The sequence below is a fragment of the Cervus elaphus genome, chromosome 13 (genome assembly GCF_910594005.1).
Source record: "Cervus elaphus chromosome 13, mCerEla1.1, whole genome shotgun sequence".
In the NCBI taxonomy this organism is placed as follows: domain Eukaryota; kingdom Metazoa; phylum Chordata; class Mammalia; order Artiodactyla; family Cervidae; genus Cervus; species Cervus elaphus.
This window is the reverse complement of record NC_057827.1, coordinates 29968235-29991998: the sequence shown is the minus strand read 5'-3', so window position 1 is coordinate 29991998 and position 23764 is coordinate 29968235. Positions and strand designations below refer to the sequence as shown.

The 23764-nt window shown below is 48.3% G+C and overlaps 1 protein-coding gene across 1 annotated transcript in view; it reads right to left on the bottom strand.

Annotated features, from left to right (window-relative positions):
- The window catches only part of LOC122706346 (cell migration inducing hyaluronidase 1), a 160045-nt gene extending 139052 nt beyond the window's left edge, over positions 1-20993 (bottom strand). The window contains exon 1 of the mRNA XM_043921501.1: positions 20704-20993. The gene's annotated coding sequence lies outside the window, so the exon portion shown is untranslated. The remainder of the gene's footprint in view (positions 1-20703) is intronic.
- Between the last annotated feature and the right edge of the window lie 2771 nt (positions 20994-23764).

The window sequence follows — 23764 nt, the reverse complement described above, 5'->3', positions numbered from 1 at the left end:
AACAGAGGAATGGATAAAGAAGCTGTGGTACTTATATATGATGGAATACTACTCAGCCATAAAAAAGGAACGCACTTGAGTCAGTTCTAATGAGGTGGATGAATCCAGAGTGAAGTAAGTCAGAAAGAGAAAAACAGATATCATATATTAACACATATATATGGAATCTAGAAAGATAGTACTGATAAACCTATCTGCAGGGCAGCAATGGAGATGCAGACACAGAGAACAGACATATGGATGTGGGCGGTGGGGAGGAAGGAGAGGGTGAGATGAATGAAGAGAGTGGTATGGAAGCATATACGCTATCATATGTAAAATAGATAGCCAATGGAAATTTACTGTATGACTCACAGAAATCAAGCCCGGGCTCTGTAACAACCTATAGAGGTGGGAAAGAGTGGGAGGGAGGTTCAAAAGGGAAGAGACGTATGTACATATGTCCACTGAGTTGGTGATGCCATCCAACCATCTCATCCTCTGTTGCCCCCTCCTCCTGCCCTCAATCTTTCCCAGCCTCAGGGTCTTTTCCAATGAATGAGTCAGCTCTTCGCATCAAGTGGCCAAAGTATTGGAACTTCAGCTTCAGCATCAGTTCTTTGAACATATATTCAGGGTTGATTTCCTTGAAGATTGATTGGTTTGATTTACCTCAGTATTACTTCACAAAATCAGGGATGGATCCATCATGGTACAAATAAGAAAACTCAGGCCTAGAGAAGTGAAACCTGCGGTTCAAGTTCAGACGACAAGCCAGTGACAGAATCTTGAACCCAGGAACTCTGACCTCAAAGCCATCACTCTCCTGGCCACATTACAAGACAGGCATGTCGGCAGGCTCGAAACCTTCCAGGACACATAACCAACCCATAGATTTATTTCAGTCATTCAGAGATGCATAGAAAAGCAGCAGGAACTGACCCAGAATTGCAGGAAAGTGATGTCACTGCTCCCGCCAGCCCACACCCCACGGTCATTATCTTAAAAGCGATGAGACCATCCATGAAGGCTGGTGCTGGAGCCGTGCCCCTGTCAACATCCGGGTGTGTGGGCAGGACCTGGGGCCGGTCCTCTGGGAGCTGCATTGCTGACACGGTGGGTCAGGGCAGGAACCTCAGCTGGCAAGACCTGCTCACCCACACCCAGCTAAAGGCAAGGGCAGCAGGAAGGGTGAACAGGGCTTCCTTGGGGCTCTAGGACCTGCCCAGCAGCAGCTGACAGCCTCAGCCAGCCTTCAGGGCATGCAGCCAAGATCCTGTGGGGCATGGCCCCTTTCCACCCCACAGTCCCCTCCTTCCTGGACACGACCACTCTCAGGTGCCGGCTTGTCCTTGTGACTGTACTTGGAGGATGGCTGGCCAACACATCTCCAAGAGCAGAACTGATGACCCAGGTGCCTGCTGAGATGAATGCAAACGCCAGGACATGTATGCACAATCGAGACTCAGAGAAATCATGCAAGGTGTCACCACGTAAGTACATCTAAGTGCAAGATTACTAAGGAGGAAGGAATTCTATCAAATGTAGGTGTGGTGGATTGATCGCAAACATGGCCCCCTTCCCCCACCTTTTGTGGGCTTCCCAGGTAGCGCTAGTGGTAAAGACTCTGCCTGACACAGGAGACACAAGAGTCATGGGTTCGATCCCTGGGTTGGGAAGACCCCCTGGAGGAGGGCATAGCAACCTACTCCAGTGTTCTTGCCTGGAGAATCCCATGGACAGAGGAGCTGGTGGGCTACAGTTCATGGAGTCACAGAGTCAGACAAGACTGAGAACACACACTCCCACCCTTTTCTCTTCTCCCTGGATCCAAGGGCATTGCAGCTTCTCCCATCACCAGGCAGAATCAGAATCTCCTCCCCTTGAACACGAACCAGCCTTGCTTCAGCCAAGAGAAGGAAGCAGAAGTGGGCCTTCCCTAGTGGTCCAGTGGCTAAGACTCCCAGCACCCAGTGCAGGAGACTGGTGTTTGATCCCTGGTCAGAGAACTAAATGCCACAAGCCACAACTCAGACCTGGTACAGGGCTTCCCTGGTGGCTCCGTGGTAAAGAATCCATCTGCTAATGCAGGGGACACAGGTTCAATCCCTGGTCCAGGGAGATCCCACATGCCACAGGGCAACTTAGCCTATGTGCCACAACTACTGAGCCCGTGCTCTAGAGCCCAGGAGCTACAACTACTGAAGCCCTCACACCCTAGAGCCCGTGCTCCTCAACAAGAGAAGCCACTGCAATGAGAAGCCCACACACCGCAACTAAAGAGTAGCCCTGCTTGCTACAAGAGAAAAACCAGCATAGCAACAAAGACCCAGCACAGCCAAAAGTAAATAAAAGAAGGTTTGGAGCCAAACAAAGAGAAACTTTATTTAAAAAAAAAAAAGACCCAGTGCAGCCAAATAAATTAATAAAATATTTTTAAAAAGAAATACACAAACTGAGACATTTTTAAAAAGGGAGTAGAAGTGATGGTATGCCACTGAGCTTTGAGATCAGTGCATGCTTTTCCTCTGTCTCACAGAACCGGACCAGCCACCTTAGAACACACCCAGGCTAGTCTTCTAGATGATGAGAGATACATGGTCCAGTAGCAGAATGCTGGACATGGTATACATGGTCCCCTCAGCCCCATGGAAGACAGCATGCCAAAACCAAGCACGTGGGTCAGGACATCCTAGACCAGCCAGCCTCCAGCTGTTCTGCCAGCTGAATTGAGATGCAGATGAGCCAGCTGGCTGGTAGGTGCAGTCCAGCCACAGAAGGTCCAGTGCACCAGGCTGAGCTGTGTGTCCCACAGACCCCCACACCTGCAGGTCAGTAGCTCCACTTTCTAACAGGTTTCTGAGAAGTTAAAAGAATAGGTAAACTCAGCATTTTTGCCCCAACATATCTTCCAAATAGGATCTGAAACAGTAGGAACCTCCATTACCTTGCAAGTCTTTCTAGAACGTGAGTTTCTTCTCTAACTCTGATACAAAGGAAGGTTTTTGAAAACATGTTTTGTAAAGACTCCTGGAGAGTGTGACTATCACATGTATTCGATGAAAAAGAAAAGCCTGGAATGAGGAAGAAGTCCTGAAGTAACATGACATTAAAGTCAAGGTTTTACCAGGATCTTATTAAGGAGAAGGACCAGCAGTTTAAAATGAGTTGCCAGCCCCAATGTTAAGTAGTACAGCTGTGGGAAGACATGGAAAAAACAGTTACAGTCAATCATCAGTTATTCATCCATTCATTCCATAGAGGCAGCAGGCAGTGACTCCGTCACATTCTACAATAAACTCTGAGTTTCTATAAATAAATAGGATATGACCCCCTAGACAGGGGAGAAGACAGGACATCTAGCCTTATAAATCATGGCATCTGAGAACCCAGAGGATGGGAAGGTTATTTCAGCTACCTCTTCAACATAGGTCAGGAACAAATTTCCTTACACTGTGTATATACGGTATACACAGTGTACATTCCTATTTCGTGGAAGAGACTGCATTCAGAATGCTGGCATCCCTCTGGACCAGGGCTCCCATAGTCTGGGCATGCCTGGGAATTCCCATAGGTGGTATCTCTCAGATCTTGACTCACTGGGACACACAGATGATCACCCTCCCCAGGGAGGAATGATCGAGCTCCTTCCCCCAGGCAGCGCTTCCCAGGGAGGCTAGCAGCCCAGTGCACCACCGGACCGACCCTCATTTGGCTAAATTTTCAGAGTAGAACAGCTAGTAGTTCTGGCCACATCTCTGCAGAGCTTTCCAGACATAGCCAGGTCTAGTCTGCTGAGATGGAATCTCTGAAGCCCGCCCAGATGGTCAGATCAAATGTCTGGCTGAATTCCTGCCACACTAGCCTTATCACATCCCGGCCATCTTCTCCACTGGTAACCAGATCCGCTAAGCTTTCACTGGCAGCAGGAGCCAATGGATAAAGCAGAGCTTGTTCAAGAAAACTGTGCTTGGATAATGGGTTGGTTGATTCAGGGGAAAATGAAGTGAGAATCTCTCTTTGCACCATGAACTGAAGTAACTTCCACACAGGTCTAGGAGCTTAAAAATCAATCTGTGGGACTACCAGTGGTGATCTAAGACTTTAGAATTATACACTGACAGAAGATTGAGGGCAGGTGAAGGAGGTGACAGAGGATGGCATCACTGACTCAATGGATATGAGTTTGAACAAACTCCGGGAGATAGTGAAGGACAGGGAAACCTGGCATGCTGCAGTCCATGGGGTCGCAAAGAGTCAGACACAACTGAGCGACTAAAGAACAACAAGAAGAAGAAATCTGAAGGAAATGGTCAACAGATTGGACTACAAGAAAATATATCATGTATTTTACAAAATAACCAAAAAGAAAGACAGGGAGAGAGATCCGTCTCCTGCCATCTCTCACTCCAAAGCTTCATCTCTCACCCCACTTGGCTTAGTCCATATACTATCACCTTGTTAAACTGCTGGTAGCTCCTTTCATGAACCACATGGTCTGACCTCCTAGTATCCAAAGGTCCTATCTCTGATTGACAGATTCTCACTATGTTGTCACGTTCAAATCAAGCAATAATCCTCCAGGAATAAAGGAATCCTCTCACTTTTCTGCTCACTCTGTGCCTTGAATGGATGTAGAATGTTTTACTATTCTCTTTTATTCACATGACCCCTCACAACTTGAATTGCCAGGTAGGAGCATGAGTTATTGGGTTTATTACACTCTGTGTCTGGTGTAGAGTGGTGGATTAATAAGTGTTTGCTGAATAAACTGGCTAAGCAAATGCAACATGTCCTGGTTTTATTGATTCACCTGGCACTGACTCAAAGTTTCAAGTCCCTGGTATCTTTTTCGATAAAAGTCAGACTAATAAATGCATTGCTGACTTATCACCCATGTAAGTGGGACATAGGGCATGCACCAGAAGTCCTGTGATAAGAGCATTTTGTCCAGAGTACCTTTAGCCTGCTCATTCATTTCCCAGCAGTCTCCTGTTGCGTACATCTTGGGTTTCAAGTTCTCAAGCAGAACATCCATGATGAAAAATGGACCCACTGAGGGTACACATTACTGACTCTGAATTTTGCTGTAGTCCTATCCATTTACAAAACACTATGTGGCCTGAGTGTAATCAGCAAAGAGAAGCTAACCCAGATCTCTGTTTCAAATCCTTGCTAAGGTCTGTTTAAAGGTGTTTCAAAAGTGTTGTGGGGGGAAAAAAAAGCATTTCTTTAAGGAAATGCTTTCTGGTACAACTGATACTGAAGCTGAAGTTCCAATACAGCCTGGCCACCTGATGGGAAGAGCTGACTCACCGGAAAAGACCCCAGTGCTGGGAAAGATTGAGGGCAAGAGGAGAAGGGGGTGACAGAGGATGATGGTTGGATGGCATCATCGACTCAACAGGCATGAGTTTGAGCAAACTCTGGAAGATAGTGAAGGACAGGAAAGCCTGGCATGGAGCCGCAAAGAGTCAAACAAGACTTAGTGACTGAACAACATCAAGAGGGTTGAGTTTCTTTAGTTCCTTTAGGACTGACTGGTTTGATCTCCTTGCTGTCCCAGGGACTCTCAGATATTCAGGGTACCCTGGATGGGCTCAATTCACTGAAATCACCAAATGTCTAATTGCAACTTCAGGGCAGAGAAGAGCTAAGGGCTGGAAGGTCACCTTGGCACCTCTGCAGAGAGCGCTCAGGGTCCCCATCTCATCCAGTTGAGCTGGACTATTTGAACTGAACTAGCACCCTTCACAGTGACGACTCTGTCCTCCCTAAAGGTGAGCTATACATGAAAACTCTGTCCCTTTCAACCACATTCCTTCCACCACCTCTGCTGCAGGTCAGTCAAACAAAGTAGTCAGGAATCTGCCCAAGAATTTGTAAAGAATTAGGAAGGTGCTTATAAAAATTCAGCATAGGACTTTATTGATGGTCCAGTGGTTGGGGGTCTGCCTGCCAGTTCAAGGGATAGGGGTTCTATCCCTGATCCAGGAGGATCCCATGTGCCACCGGGCAACTAAGTCCATGCACCACAACTACTGAAGTTCTCCTGCCCTAAAGCCCGTGCTCCACAAGAGAAGCCACTGCAATGAGAAGCCTGTGCACCACAACTAGAGAGTAGCCTCCCCACTCACCACAACTCGAGAAGAGCCCGAGCAGCAACCAAGACCCAGCACAGCCATAAATAAATAGATACACTTAAAATTTTTTTAAGTATAAAAATAATCAGCACAAAAGTCACAGGATGAAGACTCAAACACTCTGCTCCCACACTGAGAGTGGATACAGAAAGCATTGGCCTGGAAGGATAATTCCAAAGACACACAAGTCTCAGAACATTCTCCTCAAAGGCTCAGAGCTCAAGCTGCAGAGGGACTGGGCTTCACGTGAGGCCATGAGGTCCCCGAAACACTTCCAGCTTAATGTTCTCCCTCTGGCCCCAGCACCAGTATTTCATTATGGGCAATGCAGTTCTTAATGCCTTCACTGGACCCTAACAAGTACATTCTCAGGTGAGAACTGGTATTCTCGAATGGACTTCCTGCCAGGAACACTACCCTCAGAAGTGAGGGACACCCAAGCCACCTGCCAGCAGGAGCAATGGTCTAGTGTCCAACTACTGATTACACCCCTCCCCTCATCAAACTCACATAGAAAAATGCCCTGACTCAGCTTTTAAGGACCACCATCACCTGTCCTCACTTGTATGGTCTCATTTCCAGGGAACTCCTAGACCTTCCCCCAAATATCTGATTTCTGGATACTCTAAACTAAATTCAGGCTAGTCCTTCCCTCCTAACCTTCTCTCCTCCAGCCAGCAAAACCAGATCCTCCTTCAAGGCCCAATCAAACAATATTATCAAAAATCTACAAACAATAAATGCTGGACAGGGTGTGGAGAAAAGGGAACCCCCCTATATTGTTGATGGGAACGTAAATTGGTACAGCCACTGTGGAGAACAGCATGGAGATTACTTAAAAAACTAAAACCAGAACTACTGTATGACCTAGCAATCCCTTTGCTGGGCATATACCCTGAGAAAATCATAATTACAAAAGATACATGCACAAAAATGTTCATAGCAGCACTATTTACAATAGCCAGGACATGAAAACAACCTAAACGTCCAACAACAGAGGAAAGGATAAAGAAGATGTGGTATGTATATAAAGGAATATTACCCAGCCATAAAAAGGAATGAAATTGTGCCATTTGCAGAGATGTGGATGGACCTAGAAACTGTTATAAAGAGTAAAGTCAGAAAGAGAAAAACACATATCATATATATTAACGCATAAATGTGGAATCTAGAAAAGTGGTACAGACTAACCATTTTTGCAAAGGAGAAATAGAGACACAGACACAGAGAACAAGCGTACAGACACCAAGAGGGGAAGAGGGGTGGGAGACTGGGATTGACATATACACACTACTGTATATAAAATAGATGCATAATAACAACCTAATGTAGAGCACAGGGAACTCTCCTCAATGCTCTGTAATGACTTAAATGCAAAGGAAATCCAAAAAAGAGGGGCTATATGTATATGCATAGCTGAGTCACTATACATTAGTGTATTAGCAGAAACTAACACAACATTGTATACTCAAAAAAACCACACTTCCTCCATGACACCTTGTCTCTTTCCCCAGTAATGTTATTTCCCACCAATCTGCAGTGCTTCCATACTGTCCACCCGTCTTACAGCACAGACTATAGGCACCTGAAGACCTACCCATCTTCTCAACTGAGAGCTTCTCCACGGCACGGAAATGTCATGAAGTCATTTCTGACTCCTAGGTGTCCCGAAAAAGCTGGTAAATCAACAACTGTGTTTGGGTTACCTGTTATTCTCAAAACTTCTATTATTCTCAAAATGCTTTACTATGAATTACAGTATTCCCCTAAACATGCTTCCTCAAAATTTAAGAATCAAGCAACATCAGTCATTATTTGGAGCATGGGCTTTTGGATTCACACGGACCTGGGTCCCTCTGCCAACTCCATCACACCCAGGCGAGTGACCTCAGGTGGATCAGTGGTCAGGATTCAAGCTCTCACTTCTGAGGGCCCGGGGTTCGACCCCTGGTTGGGGAACTAAGATCCCACCTGCCGTGTGCCCTGGCCAAAAAAAGAGAGGAAGGGGTGAGGTGGCGGAATGTAACCCCTAGCTGGGAGGCTCATCCAAAAAATAAAAATAAAACCAAAATGTGACTCTACACCTCTCTGATCCCCCGACTTTGGAAAGGTAATGTCCTCAAACAACCCCAGCAGAGCAGAAGCTCAAGCTTACACTTAATAAGCAAGATTCAATAAAAACATCATTTCTTCTCCATGTTAAAAATAGTTTCTTACTTAAAATAACTGTATGTGGGGCATATTTAAAGTAAAAATGAACTTCACTGGCACTGGTTCTTCTCAGAAAATCCCGGGGCATGTTTATCTATTACCATTTGTAACAATGTTGCCCAATGATTTTAAAATTAAAAACAGATTTCAGCTCTGCCACCAAGTAAGTTCAAGTATATACACAGCCCACAGTTAGGTCATCAAAGGAAACTCTGAGGTTCCTCAATGCTGGGAACCAAGTTGGTGCCTCCGAGATGGCTGTACTTTTTATTTTCACAAAATCACTTCACTGAGAAGAAATCCCTGCCTATGAAAGCTCCGAAGCCCAGATCCTATAACTGCTTTCTCTTTTGTTCCCAGGAACTGAATTGAGAAATCTGGTGAACTCAGGGCCTTCTTAAGAACTCACAGACACAGTGACACATCAGTCCAGCATAACTGGCAAAATATTTACCATGGAACACAATTCCTCTATCCCCGGAATGGAAGACAAGCAACGGAGAAGGGAAAATATCAGCTTCAGATCACATGGATGTCTAGAGAGGACCCACACACCTCTCCTCCACTTTCCCTAAGACTCCTAGCATCCCTAAGCATCCTCAAAGCTTGCTCCCCTGTCTCTGACACTGATCTCTTTTTGTGAAAAATAATAATACCCAGATATGTTCACTGAACAAACCACATTCTCCCTCACTGAATTGATACTGCCTATGTCTTACACTGGAGCTTCCCCGGTGGCTCAGCAATGAGAATTGCTCAGAGAATGGCTCAGAGTGGCTCAGAGAATCCGATTGCAATGCAGGAGATGCAAGTTCAAACCCTAGATCAGGAAGATCCCCTGGAGGAGGAAATGGCAACCCACTCCAGTATTCTTGCCTGGAGAATCCCATGGACCAGAGAAGCCTAGAGGGCTACAGTCCACAGGGTTGCAGAGAGTTGGACATGACTGAAGTGACTTAGCACAGCACATATCATACATAAAATTTTCATACATTCTGCAAAATATCTGTAGGATATTTAGCCTCCTATATCGATCTGTTTTCATTCTTACAAGACAACCATATGATATATTTATATATATGTTTTATTACAGCATAATTGCTTTAAAATGTTGTGTTATTTCCGCCATAGAACAAAGTGAATCAGCTATATGTATACATATATGCCCCCCATCCTGAGCTTCATACCCACCCCAATCCCACCACTCTAGGTCATCACAGAGAGCTCTGCATCAGAAAATATCAGAACAGAACCAGCACTTATGAAAAAGACTTTGCCTTCCCAACAGGAAAGATCCCTGAAGGAGGTTGGTCAGAAGAAAGTCGAGGCGAAGATGCAAAATTTAAGATAGGACCAAAAATTCAGTCAATCAATATAACTAATATTGTATCACAACATTTAACATATCTAAATAAATGCCAGAAATCTATAGTGAATCAAACATCAAAATTTTCAAGAAAGACAGAAATAGCATCACTGATTTTTCTTTTTGCCTCCAGGACCTACAGTTTCTCGTGTCTCATAAAATGGGCTTCCCAGGTGGCACTAGTAGTTAAAAAAAAAAAAAAACCTCCTGCCAATGCAGGAGATGTAAGAGACATGGGTTTGATCCCTGCATCAGGAAGATCCCCTGGAGGAGAGCATGGCAATCCACTCCAGTATCCTTGCCTGGAGAATCCCATGGTCAGAGGAGTCTGGCAGGCTACAGTCCATGAGAGTCACAGAGTCAGACATGACTGAAGTGACTCCACACTTAGTACACATAAAAGGCTATAGAATTGACCAGCAACAAGCCTGGGGCTCAGCTGTGAGCACCTGTGGGGTGAAGCTTGGGGATGGCTGTGGGAAGGGAAGAGAAAGGGACGGAGTGGACTCATGGCTTAGCAATGCTGGGCAAAAAAAACAACCTTTTGCTGAGTAACATAGAAATAGATCTGAAACATATGGATTAAATTCCTCCCAAAATAAACACAATTTTTAAAGGAAAGGAAAAGTACTTAGCCACTATGTTTGAGGTTTTCCTGAACCCAATCCTTCGGAAAATTGACACACGAGTGAATTACTCAGTGGTTATAACACAGCCGGCTTTGAAACAGGCTCGTCATAAACCACCAGTTTGTTTTTCAAACAAAAAATGTTAACGGTTTGCCTAAATCTGCTCCCTGCCTCAGTCCTTTTGAGGTTCATTCTGGTTGTTCTTTATGGGGTGGGGAACTGCTCTGCATAGCCACTATCTGCCTGGGAAGCTGAGTCCTAAGCCCCAAGAATTAGGGGAGTTCAAGGAGACCAAGCTGGGAATAATGGCCCCTACTACACAGCAAGCACAAGAGCCCTGGAAAGAAGGCGAGTTACTGATGCACTGGACTAAGAGCTAGACAGACATCCAAGATGTCCTCCTGGGACTTCCCTCATGGTCCAGGGGTTGAGACTCTGCAAGTCTCCACTGCAAGGGGCACAGGTTCAACCCCTGGTCTGGGAAGTTCCACGTATCATGCAGCAAAAAAAAAAAAAAAAGATCATTCTGTACCAGCTCTGAACCCTTGGGCAAAAGTGTCCTCATCACTCATATGCAGGCACCATTGCCCCCTCCAGGGAGCAGAGGGAAGGAGGGCACACAGCGGGGTGAGAGCCGGGCAGTAGCCGCTGCAAACAACTAGACAGCTCAGGCTCATCACCGGCCATCCATCAGACAGTCCTGTGGGATCTAGGAAGCCTGTGTCATTGGTCACCTGTCCCGACAGATCAGGGCAACCTAAGAGCCCTAGGAGAGCCCCAGTGTAAGGCCAGCCCTAGGAGACAAGAGGAAGCTGAATCCTCACAGTTTGGGAGTCAAGCCCGTAGTTCCCAGTGGACCAGTTTCCAAAGCAATGGGGGCTGATGTCAAGACTCCTGGACACAAGGCCATCTGGATAGAGAGGCTGCTGATCACCAGCTTTCTTGACACTGCCTAGTTCAGTGGGTTGTTGGTTTGGCAGCAGACCCAGCCCCAGGCAACAGCACATGTACATCCTGAAGGGAACCCTCACTGTCCCTTCCCTCCATCAGGGTTTCTCAAGTAACCAGTAGTGCTCTCTAGACTGAGTATGCCTTACATTCATCACCTTAAATCAGTCACATGATGATGCTTTTAGAGTTTGCTATGTGTCCAGGTGGTACTACTAATATAGAACCCACCTGCCAACACAGGAGACATGAGACAGGGGTTCGATCCCCAAGTCAAGAAGAGCCCCTGGAGAAGGAAATGGCAACCCACTCCAGTATTCTTGCTTGGAGAATCCCATGGACAGAGGAGCCTGGTGGGCTACAGTCCACAGGGTCACAAAGGGTTGGACACGACTGAAGTGACTTAGCACGCATGCCCACACAGTGCATACAGGGAGTTCTTCAGATCCCTTTCTAAGAACGAGGATCATCCATCAGTGGGGCTCCCTCCAGGCATTGTTCCATTTAGAGCATCAATTTTCTCCTTTGAGAGAGCTTTGTAAGACGCACATAGGAGCTCCAGCTTGAACTGGAACCTTCCGCCTCACCCTGGGCCAGTGGAACTTTTCCATTCTTAAGCTTCTGGCTTAACAGTCCCTTTTCAAAACTCACTCTCAAAAACATCCTGCCTTTAAATTTCACATTTGGCTAGTTTACACCAGTGAAAAGAGATGCAAGATCCTGGGTAGAATTTGTTGAGTCTTATACCCAGAAATATGCTTTTATTTTTTTCCCTTGCCAACTTTTTTAGAATCTGAAAAGTCTTGGACTGTTAGACAAGGTTGCAAGTAGAAAGCCCATTTCTGCAAGAAGCTCATTGCTCTCTTCGTGTTCCCCGGTGGACAGCTACTGCTGGAGACTTCTGAGCCAGCACCTGCCACACACCCTTTCTCACGGGGAGTCCGTGTGCCCCACATTTGTCAGAGTGTCACACAGGACAATGCTGGTTTCCTTCCACTGACAACTATTGACACAACAACCAGCAAGACATCCAGAATGTCAAGAAGACGCAGCAAGACCAATCACAATAAAACTAAGATAACATTCTTCATAGGGCTGCCAAAAGCAATACAAAATTCTCCAGGACAGAGGTTTACAAACCATGCTCCATGGAACTCCTACAGTTCTGTGGAATTCTTAGAGGCCACAAGACAAAATCCAAACCCTCACAGCCACACCCACGCTTTCTCTGGTTTGTAGATTGGATTTAGTAAGATTTTGTAGAAAAAAAATTTACGGTTAAAGTAGTTTTAAACCACTGGCCTGAGAGACAAAGGCTCCAGAGACCTACAGATGCCGAGAAGGATGTTCTCTCTCTTCAACTTTAGAGAGTATGCACCTGAGGCAGCTACAGAGCTTCATGGAACAGAAGGGTTTCAAGAAATGAAATGTTTAGGCTTGTCTGTGCGTCTGGATTTTTCTGCATGGCCTCCTCTCTGTGTAGAATGCCTTCTGAACTCCACTCTCCACATTTGCCTCACCAGAAAATTCCTCTGTGTGTGCTCAGTTGCTCAGCTGTGTCCAGCTCTTTTGTGGTCCCGTGGACTGTAGCCCGCCAGGCTCCTCTATCTGTGGGATTTGCCAGGCAAGAATACTGGAGCAGGTTGCCATTTCCTTCTCCAGGGGATCTTCCCAACTTAGAGATCGAACCTGCATCTCCTGCATTGGCAGGTGGATTCTTTACCACTGAGCCACCCGAGAAGCCCCAGAAAAGCCCTATAAACTCCTGCTAATCCTTCTAGATGCACCTCTTCTCATGCTGCTTCTCAGGGGAGCTTCCTGGGATGTCCCCTGGCTTTGCCTGCCCCAAACAGGCCCTCTGCCCACCACACCTCCTGACCCATCTGTCCTAGCCCCAGTCACACTGCATGGCAACCACTGATCTGGATGTTTGCTTCCCCATGGCGGGGCTTCCCTGGTGGCTCAGTGGTTAAAAATCTGCCTGCCAATGCAGAAGACACGAGTTTGATCCCTGGTCCAGGAAGATCCCCTGGAGAAGAAAATGGCAACACACTCCAGTATTCTTGCCTGGAGAATCCCATGGACAGAGGAGCCTGGCAGGCTACAGTCCATGGGGCCACAAAGAGCTGGACACAACTGAGCGACTAAACAACAACCCTTTCATGGGACTCTTAGCTCTGGAGGACAGAGATCACTTATTCAACTATGCCTCCTCCATGGCTAACACAGGGTCTCCCCCTAGAAGATGCTCAAACCAGTAGTCAATTTCTTCCCTGCTCCCAGATGCAGCAGTGGATGCAGTTGCATACCTGCATCTTGGGCTGCAGGGGGCATCTCTGATGGCCAGTTCATCCCCACAGGAATGTCATAGGGAGGGCAGTTGAGGAAGATCATTGAGCCTAAATTTCACTTTCAGGTTCAAAAAAAAAAAAAAAGTTGTGACCTTCAGAGTCAAATAAAGTTGTTGAAATGTAAACACGCATTCTCAGTGCCTGGAAGAGGACTGAGATGAAATTCCCCAAGTGATCTCTTAATACCACCAAAATTACACTCAAATGCCTCTGCCAGGCAAAGATAAATTGCCATTTTCACAATGGTCTTGCATTTAAAAGTAACTTGGCCCAGGGAGCTTTGGAAAATTTATTATGACCGGGAAAAGGGGAAACTCAAAGGGGTTCAAGATATTTAGTCTACTGATAAGACAGCTTAGGAGTGACAACAATTATCTCCAAGAATTTGAAGGGTCGTTAGCAGGTCATTAGAAGGACACCGGCCAGCTGGGCCCCATCTACTTGGACATCAGAAATGGACTCTAACTACACCAAAACGAGTTGAGTTAGTTAGGGCTTCCCTGGTGGCTCAGTGGTAATGAATCTGCCTGTCATTGCAGGAGATGCACGTTCAATCCCTGATCCAGGAAGATCCCACAAGCCTGGAGCAACTAAGCCCATGTACCGTAACTACTGATCCTCTGCTCTAGAGCCCATGAGCCGCAACAAGAGAAACCACTGCAATGAGACAGCCACGCACTACAGCTACAGAAAAGCCTGAGCAGCAACAAAGACCCAACACAGCCAATGAATAAATAAATAAATAAATTTTTAAGTATGAAGACCTTAAAAAAATAAAAGTTGCATTAGCATCACAAAATGTCAGCAATGATGTAGGCCCTGACGACCCAAAGGAAGATCTGTGGACCAGCAGCATCAACTGGGAGCTTATCAGAAATGAAGATGCTGGCCCCACCCCCCCAGATCTGTCTGATCAGAAGTTGCATTTTTACAAGCGCCCCAGTGACTTGCTTGCATGTTCGAGTCTAAAAAACTGCCACTGTACCTTCCTTGGTCCCACGTGCTGAGCTAAGTTGCTTCAGTTGTATCCAACTCTTTGCGATCCTATGGACTGTAGCCCACCAGGCTTCTCTGTCCATGAGGATTCTCTAGGCAAGAATACTGGAGTGGGTTGCCATTTCCTCCTCCAGGGGATCTTCCCAACATAGGGATTGAACCCAGGTCTATTAAGTCTCCTGCAGTGGCAGGCAGGTTCTTTACCACTAGTGCTACCTGGGAAGCCCCATGGGCTGGGTCTGTCCTCATAGCCTTAAAGCCTCAGGCCACCAGCATGAACTCCTGATCCCAGAAAGGGCCACATAGTATAGCAGGCTCCTGGAGAAGTCTGTGGCCTCCTGCCCCACCACGCCCACCCCACCCCCCATGATGAATAGAGACAAGAGAGGCAATAGTCTAGCACAAATACTTTGCATGCCAGAAGGACCTTTTTCTAGATGGGCCTTCCCTCTGACAGAAAATGCCTAATGGCTAAGCTCTTCTATGGACAGCTGAAGGAAAGAAATGCTTAGGGTTTGCAAAAGCTGTTGTCTGGTTAAAGCACTTTAAACCCAAGTTATATCTATCATGCGGCCGTCCTCGTGAAAGATTCAGATAATGCCTCAGCAATTTCCCCACACGAGGAGCCAGACTGTCCGGAGCTAGAGAGCAGAAACCTGTTCTGAGTGAGTGTCAGTGGGGGAGGTAGCTGCCTGGGCTCCACCACACACAAACCAGCGCTCCCTCACCTGCAGGGGGTGGGAAGGGAGAGGTGGACTCAGATGCTTGGAGCCAAACTGAGCCTAGAGAGGGGCCCTGGAAGGTAACATAGGAGGGGAGAGTCACAGCTCCTCTCCCTTGGGGTGGAGAAGTGAGTTTCCTGGCACTGCGGGTACAAAGCAGAAAGCAAATGTATATTTGATGACATTTCTCTGCAGGCAGCCTCTCTTCCAAACAGCCAAGTCTGAATGAAGCCTGGTACCAAAGCAGAGAGAGGAAAGAGGATAGGGAACCTCCCAGAGAGGCTAGGAGAGCCCCTGGAAGTGCAGATGTTAATAAGACTCACTGTGATATGTACCATGTGTGTGCGTGAGCGCTCAGTGGTATCTGACCTTGCCACCCCACGCACTAGGCCAACAGGCTCCTCTGTCCATGCAATTTCCCAGGCAAAAATACTTGAGTGGGAAGTGGAAAAGAGGATCAAGAGGGAATGGACATATGCATACCTACGGCTGATTCATGTTGATGTATGGCAAAAAAAACCCAACAACACAATATTGCAAATCAATTATTCTCCAATTAAAAATAAGCAAATTGAGAATAATAAAGAAGACTGGAGTGTGTTGCCATTTCCTTCTCCAGGTGATCTTTCCCAGCCAGGGACTGAACCCCAGTCTCTTGGGTCTCCTGCATTGGCAGGCGGGTTCTTACCAGCTGAGCCACCAGAGCAGCCCAATAGGCACCACAGTTCTGTCCAATTTACCAAAATGTCCATCTGCCAGGCTCTTGGGGAAGGAGGCTCTGGGCCCAGCTGATCAGCCAGCAAAACAGTAAAAAGGAACTCAGTCTCTGCCCAGACCCATTACCATCCTAACCTCCTGCTAACCTAACCAGACCCAAGAGAGTAAGAATGTAATCACTTCCTGTTCCCTGTTGAAAAGAAACTGAGTTGCCTCCATATAATGATTAAAAATGCAGCAGAAGGAAACAACTGATGCAATACCTGGAGGAGGTGAACCATTTTGGTATTTGCCATCATGCGGAAAGAGAGATGCAGGGATTTCTCTGGTGGTCCAGTGGCTAAGACTCCAAGCTTCCAAAGCAGGGGGCCCAGGTTCGATCCCTAGTCAGGGAACTAAATCCCACACACTGAAACTAAGAGTTCAAATGCTACAACTAAAGATCCTGCATGCTGCAACTAGGACCCGGGCTTGTTGTTGTTCAGTGGCTCAGTCGTGTCCAATTCTTTGTCACTCCATGGACTATAGCACACAGGCTTTCCTGTCCTTCACTATCTCCCAGAGTCTGCTCAAACTCACGCCCATTCAATAGGACCCAGTGTAGCCAAATTACTTAATTAAAAAATTTTAAAAAGAGAGAGATGTTGCCTAGACTTATCATGGATATGGGATCTTGTGGATTTGACCCATAAACATAACTTTGTTCCTTTTAGGAACCAACATGCTTATATTTATCTTTTGAGTTATACCTACAAATGCAAAATGCGTTTATCCTGTCAAACTGTGCTGCTCCATCAACACCACATGAGGTACTAAAAGGGGGTCACGTAAGTGGCAGGCCTCAAAAGATGCTGAAAGTCACCCCTGTTAGCCCTCCAGTCATCCCCACTGAATGCCACCTTTGCTATTTGATCTGTCTGTCCCAGCCACTCAGAAGCTGCTGCAGCAGACAGAGTGCTACAGGATCCATGAAGAGCCTCTTTCTGCCTCTCACACCAGTTCCTCCCCCTCTTTGGCCCTCCAGGACAGAGCTCCAAAAGAATTCTGTAGTTAGATAGTTTTCCTACCAGTAAGTCTTGTGTGCTGGAAACTGGAATAGTACAGGAGTCCAGAGAAGAGAATCATGACTTCAAGTTCAGCCAGGGCCCACGTCGTCATTCACGTCACCAGGTAGACGAAAGATTCCCAGAATCCATGGATTGCATCCATCAGTTCCACTCCTTCCAGATGGAGGGAGCTAAGATGACTTTGATCTACTAAGGAAAAAAAAAATATGGAAAATCTAAGAGCATCAGAATGTGAAACTGGAAGAAACACACACAGACACCCACATGTACACCCATACTTTTTGTGGGGGAGAAAAATCTGTGAGATAGGACTCAGTACAACCCTATTATCCAAACTTCTGCATGACGTCACATATTCAACCTGACTCAGTGGTAAAGAATCCATCTGCCAGTGCAGGAGATAAGCGTTTGATCTCTGGGTCAGGAAGATCCCTGGAGGAGGGCGTGGCAACCCACTCCAGTATTCTTGCCTGAAGAATCCTATGGACAGAGGAGCCTGGAGGGCTATAGTCCACAGGGTTGCAAACAGTTAGACATGATTGAGCATGCACACACCAGACAGAACCTCAAAGACAAAGCTGGAGGAAATCTTCAGATCTATCTGTGACCACCTAAGTGGCAATGCTCCAGGACAGAGTATGATAGTGTTTTGGTCCAGGTCTCACAGCCAAGCAAGGTTCAAAGACAAGGGCATGTGCCTCCTGATTGGGAGCAACCATTCAGGGGTTTCCTAGACCATGTGCTGCCCTAGTACATCGACCCCACACTTCATCCTCCAGGTCAAGAAATGGGGCTGCAGAGGGCACTTCCCATCAATACCCAAGGGAACCTCACCTCCAAGAGGACAAGGAGGTCCCTCAGAAGATCCTGAATTCCTCTGAGAGAAGGATCAGGAAGAATAGATCATCTCAACCAGAGGGCTGTGACAACATTTTGAAAATGACTTACTTTCTCCAAGTGGGGAAAACTGGCAACTGATTTGTTTCATGCAAACATTCTTCCACTGATCTTTGGTGAACACGTTGGGATTTTTTTTTGTTGTTGTTGTTGCTTTTGTCTTTTCCAACACTGTAATCAACTTCAGCACTTTCATCATTTCTATCAACAAGTTCTTGAACATGAATATAAAGTGGAGCTGGAGTCCCTATCAAACAATCACCAGGTTAGGAGAGACAGCAGAGGGCTGGTGAATGTAATCCAAAAGCAGTGCACAACCAACTTTAAAATATACCTCTGGGAACTTCTCTGGTGATCCAGGGGTTGAGACTTTGAGCACCCAATGCAGGGGGCATGGGTTTGACCCCTGGTTGGGGAACTAGGATCCTGCATGCTGAGTGGCATGGCAAAAAAAAAAAAGGTAAAATATACTTATAATCACTACCATTTTAGGAGCTTTCTTTGTGTTTAGCATGGATACAAGTGCTTTACATTTTACTACTTAATTCTCATTGGCAACTCTGCAAGGTTGGTTGTGTTGTCCCCAGTTTCCATATGGGGAAACAGAGTTTAAGTGACTTTTGAAAAGTCACAAAAGCTGTCTTCAAAAATAAATAAATAAAGATGCTTGAGTGATTTTACTCTCTATAGGCCTTCTACCAGACACAAACAGAAGCAGATCTTCTGAATTTCTGATAATGTTAAGATGAAGGAAGCTACATCTTCTACACAGCTGAAAAATGACAAAAAGAAGAGCCTCAACCAATGTCATTTCTTATCAGAGAACGGAGATGTTTAATTTGCCCAGATTAACTCCTACAGGTTCCCCGCAGCCTGTTTCCAGGCATCCAACTTGCAGAATGCTCTACTGGGTTGAAGAGGAACCAATGGAAGCTTCTTTAGAGTGTTATGCGCCTGGGAGGAAGCGATTGGGCTCGGAAAACAGCACAGGTGCTTTTGCAAACGCATCCAAACTCATTCTCTGTAAACGTGATCTATCTGCTTTTTCTGTCCCTGTAACTGTGAAACTAGTATCGCCTTCCGGTACCGTATTTACTAAAAAATTTAATAAAGTGGAACATGATCTTATGTCATGCACCTAAAACAGTTTGGGGTGGGGTGGGGGGTCTCTAATTAGGCCTGGCATTATCTCACTGTCTCAGCGTGCAGTGCACAATTACAACACCTCGAAGGGCCCCGTGGTGCTGCAGAGAAGCCCCCACGACACCACACTGAAAGTCGGGTAAGAGCTAAGCTTCAGGGGGATCTCGGAACGGGTCACAAACCACCCAGGCTTCCTTTATCCTCCTGAGTGGCTCACGTCGCCTCGGGACGGGATCCCGAAGGCTCCCACAGACCATCGGTCCCTCTCCGCCTGCCCTGTACCCCTACTCTCCGAGTCTGGAAGGAAAGCCGCGCCACTTTCCCGGGAGACCCAGGGCCACCGACCGGGAGTGGAGGAAGCGGCTGGGAGCTGTCCATGGTGGCGCCGCGCCTGGGCACGCAGAGCCGCCGGCTCCCGCCCCCGGGCGCGCCCGGGATCACGCTCCAGACCGCCGGAATGGAGAGACAGACTCGCTCCCAGCCTGCAGCCAGGCACTGGCTCACACATCAAAAGTTCAGTTTTAAAAGGGTTTTCTCACCTGTGGGCAGCCTTGGCTGCACGAAGCAGGACTCAGGACCTCAAACCCGGCTCCTGGCGGCGCGCCTGGGACGGCCGTAGTGTTGGACCCTTGGGGAACCGCGGCGGTCTTCAGAGCGTGGACAGCGAGTCTGCGGCGAAGGACCTCGGCGCACTGAGCTCCTTTCTTAAGAGCACATGCGTCCCTCCGGCTCCACTCCAGAGTGTCTCTGGCCCTGGTTCCCAGAGCGGCGAGCTGGAGACCTGGCCACGGCCCTGGCCTGGGCTCCGCCAGGTCCCTGTCTTTCTTCCCAACCTTATTTGACCTTTCTTGGAGCTGACATTCCTCGCCAGGGACTGCCGAACCCTCTTGTAGCGATGCCAGGTTGGGCGTCGCAGTCTAGACATCAGTAGGGGCTCTCCTGTCATCTAACATTCAATTAACCTCCTCCCGTCGCGTGCCAGAGTGATGCTGGGTGCCTCACGCCGTCGGGGAGAGCGCGCGCGGGGAGGCGGCAGGAGGCGGAGGGGAAAGGTGCTCAAAGCCGAGCAGCAGGGCGCAGACCTGTTGCCAGGTGCGCTCACCAGTGCACGGTGTGAGCCGGCTCCCTGTGAGCTGGACTCCACGATCGGACCCTCGGAGCAGTCACTCCTCGACGATACACTTTGGGGCACAAGCATCTCCCCGGAGACATTCAGAACAGGGGAACTCTACGGAAAACGGGACCTGCTCCCCGCCGGATGCGCTCCGAGAACACTGGTGCCCCACCCGGCACCTGCTCCTTGCAAAGTCTCACACGACCTCAGAGAAATCCCACAGCGGACGTGTGCCCATCAACAGACACGTGGACAGACAGACAGACGAACAGACAGCACAGCACAGAGTGGACAGACAAACAAGCCCACGACGCCGTGCGTTTTCCCTATCACCGGTGGAGGCGCCGAACCCCTCATCTCCCCTCCCCTCTGAGGCTGGGCAGTCCGCACAGACCCGGCGCGCCGAGCCGGCCCGCTTACCTCTGGGTCGGTAGCCGAGACACTCTCACGCCTCGCGGGCCAGAAGCGCCGCGGTCGGAGCGGTCGGGTGGCTCACTGACCGGCCCGGTTATGTCCCGGGACTCGGGCAAGCCGAGTGGTAGTCCGTCCGGGAAAGCGGGGTTCAGCCCCTGACCGCGCTCAGCTCCGCCGGCTCCGCGCGCCGTTGGCCCTCGCCAGGCTCAGCCGGCGTGCACCGCGCTGCGCTCGCCCGCGTTCCCCGGCCGCCCGCCAGAGCGGCGGCTTTTATAGAGAGCTGCCTGCTCTTCAGCCGGCCGCGCCGGGCTGGCTCCTCCCCGGGGCCCCTGACGCCCGCGCGCCACCGACCCGCCCCCCGCTGAAGCTCGCCTCCCCCTTGCCCAAGTCGGGCGGGGGCCCCGGGCCCCGGCCGGACCCGGGCGGGCTCTGGCGGCCGCTCTGGGAGACGCAGACCCGAGCCCGCGGAGCCAGGGGGAGCCCGGGCGCGCTGAGTCCGCCGGCGGCGGCGGCAGCAGCCAGGTGAGGGCGCTGGAGCCCAGGACACGGCAGGAGCAGCCGCGGCTGGCCGCGGAGAGCCTCTTCTCCGCGCTCAGAGGGCTTGGGGTCGCGGTGCGTAGGCCTGAAACCCGGCTCCAAACCAGCGAGGGGAGAGGCTCTCTCGGAGAAAGCCCAGCGCCTAGCACAGAATCGCGGAGAGATGAGGTTCACGGTTATTAAGTCTCAGAATCTTTTTTTTTTTCCCCTAATCTTATCAGGGCGTAATAGGGAAGAACAAATCTTGAGTCCGTATTAGATGTGTTTCTTTTGCTTTAACCTTTGTATTCTATTGCTTTAACAGTGTTGCCTGTAGCCTGAAATACAAAGGATAGCCCATTCTCAAGGCTCTGACCTTTGAGGATAACACTTATTCCTGCATAGAGAGAGAAAAAATTGGAGAACAGAGAGTAACATTTGTCTTGTTGGAGGTTTATAGGAACACTGTGACCCGATTTCAGTGGACAAAGATTACTGCACCAAGACATTTGCAACCACCAACCTTGCCCTGTCCCTCACCTTGCCTTTAAAAATGCTTTGCTGAAACTCTTCCCAGAGTTCCAGGTTTTGAGGTCCCGCAATAGACTTTTTTTTGCTCCAAATTCCGACATTTCGGTTTGCTTGGCCTCACTGTGTGTTGGGCACACAAGCTCACCTTTGGTAAGGAGAGGCTGGCTTTAGAAAGAGATCCTAGTATAAGATTAAGCAGTTGCTCGTAGTGGGAGACCCGTGGGCTTTTCTGTCAAAGAGATCTTGGTTTGAAACCAGAGTCAGACACGCTAGGTATGTGACTGCGGATGGGGATCTTATCATTCCCTGGTGGCTCAGACTGTAAAGAATCTGCCTGCAATGTGGGAGACCTGGGTTCCATCCCTGGGTCAGGAAGATCCCTTGGTGAAGGGAACGGCAACCCACTCTAGTTCTCTTGCCAGAAGAATCCCATGGAAAGAGGAGCCTGGTGGGCTACAGCCCATGGGGTTGCAAAGAGTCAGACACAACGGAGAGAATAACACTTTCACTTTCACAGGGATCTTAACTTCCCTGGGCCTCAGTTTCCTCATCAGGAAAATGCATTGCTTCCTTACCAACTAGTAGGGTGTGAGGACACAATAGTGCAGGTACCTAGTTCACAGCAGGTCTTCAGTAAGTTAGACTCCTCCCTGTATGTGGGGGAGAGCTCTCTACCTTTGACTGGACAGACTGAGGCCCTCCAGGGTCAGATCAAAAAGGCACAACTGGTCTAGATATTTCCCTGCTGGAAGAAACAGTCCTAGTGGAAAGAGTCCATAACAGGGCCCTAGGGCGCCTGGCATCTTCTCCCAACTCAGCCACTAACTTGCTTTGTGGTTTGGAGTCATCCATTCTCCTTCTCTGTTTGCTGTACCTCTTCTACTTTCCTGGAGCTTACAGCTCAGCCACTCACCTGGTGGACTGAAGTCCTCCTAGAATAGCCAGTCCTTTCTCCCTTCCCTTCCAGCGCAATGTGAAAACTGACTCTGCAGGTAGGGTCCTCATTGCAGGCAGCACACACCACGCTGTGAATCCATGTCTGGGCTTTGAAGTCAGACAGAAGCTGCTGGATCTGTATCTGTGTTTTCTGCACTGGGACAGAAGCCTTAATTACCTGACTGAACTAGGGAAGCAACACCGTGCCTCTCTAGACCTTTCTCAGAAAACTGATCTTGACCATCACCAGGTCCCTCACCAGGACTCTCAGCCTTTCTTGACAGGTAACAGGCTGGGTACTATGGCAGGTTCTCCCTCTCCCCACCTCTCCCCCACCCAGCCTTTCCTTTCCAGCAAATTCAGATAGAATGTACCCAAGGGCCCCCACATCCCTTCCTTAATTCCTGATTTCTTTTCTTTCTTAATAAGATCCCCTAGACACCAGGCATTTGGAGAATGCTGAGCATTTAGTCCAAATGGAGACCTTGGGCCAGCCTTGAATCAGCCTTGCTTAAAGCAGTGAGAGTGATAAGCAGGCTTCCCCCACCTCCTCCCATCAGGAGAGAGTAGATTTGAGACCTGCATGACATGAGATCTCTGGCGAGAAGCCTGTACCACAGGCCTCTGAAAGATGAAGCCAGTAAAGGAGGATTCCTGTCTGCTGATGAGCTCTGAGAAGTGCTTAGTCATGTTTTCTCAAAGCCCAGAAATGCCCAGCACATTCCTCGGTGTCCAGCTTTCTTTATCACAGACTGATGCCCCTGGGGAAAGAGCGATGCTGATGAATTACAAACAGGCTCTGCATGTCCTAAACCAGATTCTCCAGCCAGAGCTCCATTTAGCACTTCCACTCAGCACTCAGTGATGGACGGGGTATGTGGGCAGTTCTTTTTTTGGATGAATGTTGGCAGCACAACTCTGACATAATTACTACCCATACTTTCCTCAATCCAAGGTCTTGTTCTTATAAATGCAGACACAGGAGCTGGTCAAGAAAAGCCATGCTGGGTTTTCTGGTTCGTGTCAGAATCCCCCAGCAAAATCTCCAGATAGGGAAGAAAATAATCTTTTTTATTTATTAAAA